The sequence below is a fragment of the Petaurus breviceps genome, unplaced genomic scaffold, assembly GCF_028583685.1.
Source record: "Petaurus breviceps papuanus isolate PSGF00001 unplaced genomic scaffold, PetGlider_PUasm1.0 111, whole genome shotgun sequence".
NCBI lineage: Eukaryota > Metazoa > Chordata > Mammalia > Diprotodontia > Petauridae > Petaurus > Petaurus breviceps.
The window spans coordinates 918,426-928,240 of NW_027185600.1; the positions used below are offsets into that span (position 1 = coordinate 918,426).

Below are 9,815 nucleotides of genomic sequence, written 5' to 3' on the forward strand. Positions count from 1 at the left end.
AGTTAAGTTGGGAAATGCTTACCACCAGATCCCAGGTGATGAATTTTGATGACCACAATACCTCTTGAAGGCAGGTTATTAAGAGGTGGAGGGGATGCTATTTGTGTTTGTCATGACTCACAGAGATGAAACTACAAACTTCTTGAGGTAGTAAAGAAGTGAGATAGGCAGTTATATCAGAAAGTAAGCCAGAGGGGGATAAATAAAGAGTTATACAGGATTTTAGAGGTCAATTGTTTCAAAGCCCTCATTTTACGGATGAGGAAACTAAGGCAAAGAGTAATTAAGCAACTTGTCCAAGGACACAAAGGCAATAAATGACAGAGCTGGAATTTAAACTCAGGTCATCTGACTTTACTGTTCTTTGGGCTACACCATGCTCTCTCTCAAGACACACTTGATCAAGCAATTGGCAAACATTAATTTAGTATATATTGTGTTCCAGGCACTGGGCTAGGTGAAGCTTTAGGACTCATGCTAAATGTAAGGACAATGTACTCAAGGTTTACTTTGTTGTTATTTTTAAAGGTTTGAAACTTCCAGATACCAGGCAAGAGTTTTGCCTTAACTCTTAAATTGCTGCTACCCAAAAAGAAAGAATGGGACAAGAAGGGTAGGTTTGGCAATCTCTAGTTAGTTTTAGCAAGATTTTTAGCAAGGTTCACTCTTCAGTCAGTTTGAACCTCAACATGGAAACCTAGGAAAATCTTTTGCTTGGATATCCCAGAAGGTACCAAATCCCTCTGAAAGCACCCTGATCATAAGAATCAGAGATTTAGAGTTGGCAGGGACCTTTGAAGTAATTTAGTCCAATCTCCACATTTTACCAATTAATCAATCAAAAATCCACAAGTATTAATAAAAAAGAGAGAAAAAAATCCACAGGTATTTACTATTTACCAAATATCATGCTAGGCTCCTGTATCGCCAGTGCAATATTCACAGCACCCACAGTGACTGTAAATATACTGGCACAGTTCTCAATTGCAAGATATAACAGACTCTCTATAGAATACAGAAGCAAAACATTTATTCTGAACACCAGAAAACCAAATGCTAACACCAGGAAACCTAATCCATAATAGCAACATAGAAGCTAATACACCACAACACAGCAGAGAGCCATACCATCAAACCAATACTCTCACAAGCCCAGCTGTCTCAGCATGGGGCAAACAAATCCTCATCTCTCTGGGTGGGTCATCTCTCTCCCCACTGTCTAGCTACTCTGAGACCCAGCTTCCTATGGGTTCTGCTCCACCCTTCAGCAAGCTCCTCCCACCACAGGCTCTATGTGATTACATTTGTCCTATTGGGGGCAGGGAAGATCTTCAAATCAGGGAAGTCTTCAAATTCCCTTAGGTTTATTAAGGGGCAGGGAAGATCTTCAAATTCCCATTATCATTACAGCTCCAGGGATACAAAGACAAAAAATAAAACAATTCCTACCCTCAAGAATCTTATCTTCTATCAGGTGAGACTATGTGTATACCTAAAAGTAAATATAGAATAAATTCAAATTAGAGATGGAGGGAACAAGCAGATGAGGAGACATAGACTCAGAGACATTGTGAATTACTCAAAGTTACAGAGATAGTAAATGGAAGAACTGGGTTTCCACACTCAGACCCTCTCATTCCAAATCCTGCTTTCTTTCTAATTTAGCACTCTGGATTAAATCATCTCAAGAGTTCCTTCAAACTCTAAAATTTTATGATTCTAAGTGTGGTCTGGAATGTTAATCATGTTATAATACTTAAAAAAAAAGAACACAACATAGTTTTGTTCTATAACTTAGTATCATTAAATTAAAAATGGTTTATTTGAACAATTTTTTGCTCATTAATTTGAACGTCACATTATTATTACTATTAATACTATCTGTTAGCAACATATAATTTATGTTATGAATTATATCATGTATAAATTATATCAATGTATAATTATTATAATAATATGTAAATATTAAATGAAATGTGTAATTATTAATACAAATAACATTATTAATATTAGTAGTACTTTTTGCCCTGGTATGAAGAGTGTAGTTGATGTGAAGGAAACTATAGTTACTACAAGTTTTCATACTCATGACCTTGGAGCAAAGAGAAATTTGCCTGGCAAGGAGATTAAACTTCCAACAACAGCAGCCACCATCTCAGTTAACAAGACTGGTGTGGTTCAACCTTCACCTATAAAAGAGATTGAGCCTGACACATTAACTGCCAGCAACCATACAAAAGGGTAGTAAAACAGATAAAGCGGCCCCTTTCCCTGGTAAAAAGATAGAGCAGGATATAGCAGACATACTTCTACTAGCAAACAGTCCTCTGAGGAAAAATCCCCTCTGTCTTTTTGAGTCAACAACAGTATCTAATATAAGGTCCAAACCTGTCCTCGGTTTCTTTGTCACCTACATCCCAGTAAGTCTCTTGACAAGTTGTATCAGAGTTGAAGGGCAAAAAAATGTCTTTTAGTCTGACATTAGAAAAATAAATAAATGAAAAGAATAAATAGGCAGAGATGAAATCTATAAGATGAAAATTATGGGGGGCAAGAAAAGCAACTGGCCTCGCATAAGTATACATTGAGGAAAGAATTCCATGCAGGAAGTAACATATTGTGAGGGACTTAAGGAAGTGATTCTTCATCTAGTTGAACAACAGGAAGCTATGAAATAATTGAGAAAAAAAATCACAGATGTTATTACCTATAAAAATGGCCATCAAGAAATTATTGGTAACTACTAACCCATATGGTTCCTTTGTCATTTCTGCAAAAACTTTTATGAGAATAATTACACACTTGACAAAAGCATCCTTAATAAAAATGTGAGAAGGGAACAGGCAAACTTCTATAAAAGAGGTTCTATATGAAAAAAATTCCAAATTGTTCATATCCTTTGACCCAGGGAATGCACTATTGGGCCTATACTACATTAATGACAAAGGCGGAGAACAAAGTCCCATATATTAAACTATATTAATATCAGCAGTTAGTCAAGAGATGTTTATTAAATGTTTGCTATGTGTCAGGCACCATGAAAAGTCGTAGAATTTCACAGAATGACAAAAGACAATAGTGGGTCTCAGAAAGCTCCAATAGATGAGACAACATCCAAACAACTATATATAAACAAGATATGAACAAGATAAATTGGACATAATCAGATGGGGAAGGCAGCAATATTAAGGGGAAAATAGGAAAGGTTTTTTTTTTATAGAAGATGGCACCTTGTCAAAGCAAAAAACAAAAACTAGAAACAAGTGGGTACCTATTGATTGAGAATACCTAAGCAAATCATGGCATGTGTCTATGATATAATGTTATTGTGCAATAAGAAAAATGTATTTTAAGAAATATCAACTAATACAAAGAAAAGAGGAACAAGACAATAATATACATAATGACCACAATAATGTAAAGGAAAACAACACTAAAGGCATTAAAATTCAGATTAATTAATGAGCAATCTTGATTCAAGAGGACTAATGATGAAAAATAATTCCTTACTCTCAGTAGAAAAATGGTGTGCTATGCATACAGAATTTCTGCATATACTATCAAACATGGTCATTTTGTTCATTTGTTTTCATTAACTGTGGTTTTGTTTTTTGTTTTGTTGTTATTAGAGTATTCTGTAGGGGCAACGGTGGGAAGAGTATTGCAAAGTTATAGTCCTTTTAAAAATCTTTATTTGATTTCTGGCAGTCTCTTATTTTTTGGGCCTTTGGAGCAGCTTCTTTTTGGGCTGGTATTTTCTGAGCAGGGCCCTTCAGAGCTGGTCCCTTCTTAGCTGGGACCTTCTGGCCTGAGGCTGCCTTCTAGCCCTCAGCCTTCTTAGAGGAGATCTTCTTGGCAGAGATCTTTGAGGCAAGTGCCCTCTGGGCAGCTCCCTTCTTAGGAGACCCCTTCTGGGTAAATGCCTTCTGGAGCTTCTTCACTTTGTATTTGATAATTCTGTTTCTCATTTTTTTGCCCTTCATGACTTTATAGCAGTCAAAATCTGTCCTCTTGACTTTTCTTTCTCTGGCTTCAATCTTGTTGGCTCATAGTGTAAATTTCCATTTGGTATTGATCTTTTCTTTCCCACAAACAGCCTGGACATACTTCTGAGGAGCAGTTGTGTGGACATTTGAGAACAAAGTCGTTAAATTGCATACATTTAAATGGCACAGAGTGCCTTCGCACACCACAGCAAGGGCCACCAACCAAACCCCTGTTATGATCAAGAATATCCACAATAGCTACCAGCTTGTTGGCATGTGACCCAAAGGAAATATATGCCTCTTGGCCCTTTTGCACATAGCACTTGAATATGGGTTCACAGTGCCCAGTGAGAAGGAAGAGATTAACATGTTTATTTAAAAAAATATATTCTATAGCAGATTATACCTTTACAATCATACAACTAATTGCAAGTTGCAGAGAATATAAAATTCTACTGTACTTATTATTTTTTTTACTATTTTAAAAGCATTTGATTCAGTAGAGCAAAATGCATTCCCAAATGCTTTCCTCCAAGATTTTTTCCATGCATATATTATGATTAGAAAGATTCTTTGATGGACTCAATAATGCATAATTTTGTTCAATGACCTTCTGATTACTAATATCAACCAATGCATACAACAGAGAAATTGATTACTAATGTCAAGCAAGACACAAAACAGGGAGCTGGATGCTTGCCAAAGGTTTTTTTCATTCTCACAGAACATATCCAGATAGTAAGATCTTCCAGATGCTTCTGTTTGAAGATTAAATTGTGTTCCCCCAAACACCACAAGGCCACCTGAAGGAGAACTATTCACACAAGAAAAAACAAGTTGTTGAAGAATGGGTTGCCCAGAATATGGTAAGCAGTTATATGGTTGACCTATTGATCTAGTAACACACATGTGTAAGTATGCATATATGTATGCATGTGTATACATACACAAATGAAGATATGTGTATACACACAGAATACATGCTAGGTACTGAAAGCAGACAATGATTATATATGATAGATGTTACGAATAGACAATGAACTGGGCCCACAAGGAAAGCCGGTTGATTTACATTTGGGAAAATGCATAATACTTTCACTGACTCCAAGCTTCTTCTTGAAACAAAAATCCATATTTTAAAAATACCAATTAATTAATCAATAAGCATTTATTAAGCACCTATTATGTGTTAGGCACAGTGCTTTTACACTGTCTCACTTGGGTTTGGCTTTAAAATGGGAGTGTAGAGATTTGTAGAAGAATGGAGAGAACCACAGCTAAGAGACAAGACAGTTAAGAAAGAGACTACTCCAACAAAAATTCAGACTTGTTCTTCTGGGAGGCAAGCTTTTATATGCAAAAGAACTCTTAATGGGACCACAGGACCAAACAGGAAGTAGTTCCAAGGAATAGCAGGGGATGAGAACCATAATGTGAGTGAACCAAAATAAACCTTGCCCTTTAAAGCTATCATGAGATGAATGTATCATGCAAGTTTATGGGAAAGGGGCACTTTCAAGTGCTTTCCCTTGGTGGTGGTGGTTATGTGTGCAGTACAAGACAGAACTACGTCAGGAGGATCCTAAGTTTTTTTTTTTCTTTTTGCAGTATGGGGTGGGGGCAGATGGTCCACTCAAGAATGGCAGCCTGATAGAGAGGGAAAGAGAGTCATTTTGTGGGTTCATGGGTATTTCTGTGAATCTTTCATATGTTGTGTTTTCAGTCACTTGAAATACTTGTCCTATAGTGAATGTGCTGTTATCTTCAATGTTTTTAAGGGCATTAAAGGCGCATTTCTCTGTTTTTGGGTCTATTAGGTCAAATTCTCTTGTTCCTGGAGGAAAAGCTTTGGATGAAGGGCTAAGTCAGAAAGAGTTTGCTTAGTGAGAAACCATGGGGGAAGGGTGCATCCAGGTCCTATGAATATAATGCCTCGGTTCTTAACCAAAGAAGTTAAACATATGTGATAGAATCAGGGAGTGGAAAAAGTTACATGACTGTAGCTCAATAACAACATACAAAATCTATGTGATTGCCTTTTCCCAATCACAAAAATAGTTACTTTCTATACTACTTAGAAGAAAAAGAAAGAATTGTTTCCCTACCCTGACCCCCTCCCTTCCCCCACTACAACATAGATCTTTGACTGCTTGTTGCTAGGCTAAGGATTGCTTGCAATTTAAATACAATGGCAATTTTCTTGGCAGTTGAGTTGCCTGTAAGAGCTTAAACTTTTACAAGCTGTCTTCTTGTATAGACTGCCTTCTTTTATAGAGTTTATAGTTATAAATCCAAGCTTAGAGCATTTCTGGTACAGGTTTTGGAAGAAAGATTTAAAGAGGTTTCATCACCATCTCTGTGGGGAAGAGAGAAGACATTTATCTTTTTTGATCTGTGTTCAGTTTCAGATGGTTCAGAAAGGACAGAATCCTTTAAGAAACCAGTTGGTAAGAGCTGTAATAAGTCAATTAGAAATACCTGGGGGTAGTGTGGAATGTAGGTGATGAAAAAATTGAATAAGAATCTATTTTAAAAAAGAAATAGCTGGCAGGATACATAGCTATGTTATGGGTATACCTTACAAATAAATTCAGAACTACTTAGAGGAAAACGGAGAAGACAGAGAGAAACTAAAGAACTTCCATTCTTTAGAGGACTATGGAAAGTGATTAGCCTCATTGAGCTTAATAAAACATCCTATTTTTTTAAAGCACACATTTAGAAAGGGCTGCAAGATTTGTAAAGTTCTGTCATCAAGACAATCCTATGAAATTTAAGTAAAGCAGCAATTTCCATGCTAGTACAAGTATTATTATCTCTATGATTTGCCCATGGTCATGATGGGGTGCTTGAACCCCAGTCTGTAAAATCACATTTCTCCCTAGCCTTAAAACACTGTCTCAGGCACTTTCTCTCTAGCTCAAGGGCAGCATGCCCTAGCGAAATACTTATCTTTCTTCCTGTGACAGTGGCCAGCTGCACCCATAGAATTTAGGAGTTTGGCCAGCTGTGTATATACATACTTATTATATATATCCTAGACTGTCATATATATATATATACTCCCTAGCTCATTATATATATATGTATATGTATATATGTCCTGAATCCCTCATTAGCTTGGGGTATACTAAACTCCCAACATCCATCTTGTCAAACATGACATTGATGGGTGGCAGCTTGGTCAGCCCTGACCACTAGCTGACTTAGTGATGTTTCAAGCCTAAAACCACAGTGAATTCTGGGCAATATGCCTGTGCAGTAGATATTAAAAGTGCATGTTCCTTTAAGAACTGACCACTCTGTTGGAGTCAAGATGGAAGAGTAGAAAGAGGACTTCTATGTGGCTCTGGCTCCTACCAACTCTAATTCATGTAAAAGGTGACTCTGAACAAACTTTAGAGCTACAGAACCCACAAAATGACACAGATAAGTTAGCCCCCTGCTGAGCACAGACAAGCATGAAGCAGCCAGATTCTGTGAGCCGACCCCAGCTCCAGGAGAGCTGAGGTTTTAGCCTCAGGGTGGGCTGACCAGCCTCTGGCTGGCAAGATTTCAGATCACCAGCAGCTGTGGCAGTTTCCAGAATTATCAACTCATAGATGCTAAGGACAAAGTGAGAGGCCAATGCAGTGTGGACTTTGGGATCCGGTAGTTTGGGAGTGCAGTCAGCCTTTATCCCCTGGAGGGTGAAGCTGCTGAGGCAAAGCTGCCATGCAGCCACCACCACATGGCAGCTTCACCTCCTGGCCTGAAGATTATAGGTGGACCAAGCGACCAGTCTGAGGGGTAATCGCTCTTGTTTTAACCTGCTTGGATCTGGATTGCGGTGTAGGGTGGAGGTCCTGGGGTGTGCGACCAGCTTGTCAGAGTGTGTGGAGGCCCAGAGAAGGCACCCAACTAATACCTTTGGCAGCTGAGAAAACCCCAGCATTTAGTACTAAGCACCCCTGTCAGGTAATAGAGTCTTTCTGTGGCAAAAAGCCCAAAAGTCAAGTAATTGAGTGGCAACATGAGTAAACAAGGGAAGCAAAGCAAACAGAGGAATCTAACATTAGACTCCTATTTTGGGGACAAAAAGGATCAAAGCATGGAACAGGAGGAAGAGAGTGAAGTCAGAACTCATGCACCAAAAGCTTCCAGGAAAAATATGGGCTGGTTACAGGCCACAGAGGAGTTAAAAAGGATTTTGAAAATCAAATTAGTGGAGAAAAAATTGGGAAGAGAAATGGGAACTATGCAAGAAAATTATTAAATGAGAGTCAACAACCTGACTGAAGAAAATAACATCTTAAAAAATAGACTAACTCAAATGGCAAAAGAGGCTCAAAAAGGCAATGAGGAGAAGAATGCCTTAAAAAGCCAAATTTGCCAGATGGAAAAAGAATCTCAAAAGCTCATTTAAGAGAATAATTCCTTCAGAATTAGATTGGAGCAAATGGAAGTAGTGACATAACTTTATGAGAAATCAAGATACTATTAAACAGATTCAAACAAGTGAAAAAATAGAAGGCAATGTGAAATATCTCATTGGGAAAACCACTGTCCTGGAAAATAGATCCAGGAGAGATCATTTAAAAATTATTGGATGACCTGAACGCCATGATCAAAAAAAGAACCTAGAAATCATCCTTCAAGAAATTCTCAAGGAAAATTGCCCTGATGTTTTAGAACCAGGGGACAAAAAAAAAGAAGTTGAAAGAATCCACCAATCACCTCCTGAAAAAGATATCAAAAAGAAAACTAGGAGTATTATAGCCAGGTTCCAGAATTCCCAGATCAAGGAGAAAATATTAGAAGCAGCCAGGAAGAAACAATTCAAATATTGTGGAAACATAATCAGGATAACACAGGATTTGGCAGCTTCTACGTTGAGGGATTGAAGGGCTTGGAATACAAAATTCTGGAGGGCAAAGGAGCTGGGATTAAAACCAAGAATCACCTACACAACAAAACTGAGTATCATGTTTCAGGGGAAGATATGGTCATTCAGTGGAATAGAGGACTTTTAAGCATTCTTGATTAAAAAAAACCAGAGCTGAATAGAAAATTTGACATTCAGATACAAGAAGCAAGAGAAGCATGAGAAGGTAAACAGGGAAAAGAAATCGTAAGGAACTTATCAAATTTGAACGATTTACATTCCTACATCAAAAATGATAATTATAACTTATGAAAATTTTCTCAGTATGAGAATAATTGCAGGGAATATATATATATATATATACACACACACATATATACATATATGTCTATATAGGAGGGTATATGGGTGTATGAATACATATGTGAATGTGTGTATATATGTGTACAGGTATACATAGATAGAGGGCACAGGACCAATTCAATGGGAAGGGATGATACTTAAAAGGTAAAATTAAGAGGTGAGAGAGGAATATAATGAGAGGTGATGGGGAGAGACAGAATGGGAGTATACTATCTCATATAGAAGAGGCAAGGGAAAATGGTTACAATGTAGGGGAAGAATAGGAAGGCAAAAGGGAATGGGTCAGCCTTATTAGGGAGGGAATGACATACACACTAAATAGGGTATCTCACCCTACAGGAGAGTAGAGGGGAAGGGGATGAAAGGGGGGATGATGGAAAGAAGGGCAGGTTGGGGCGGAGGGATGTTGGAAGCACCTACTTTTGAAAAGGGACAGGATCAAAGTAGAGAATAGAACAAGTGGGATGTGGGATAGGAGGGAGGGAAATATAGTCAGTCTTTTACAATATATCCATTATGGAAATGTTTTGCATAGCCACACATGTACAAACTATATTGAATTGCTTATCTTCCCAGTAAGGGTGGGTGACAAGGGAGGAAGG

General features: G+C 37.8%; 1 pseudogene; it reads right to left on the reverse strand.

The window, feature by feature from the left end:
* Positions 1–3,680: 3,680 nt before the first annotated feature.
* The window catches only part of LOC138157094 (large ribosomal subunit protein eL14-like), a 73,051-nt pseudogene continuing 66,916 nt past the window's right edge, over positions 3,681–9,815 (reverse strand).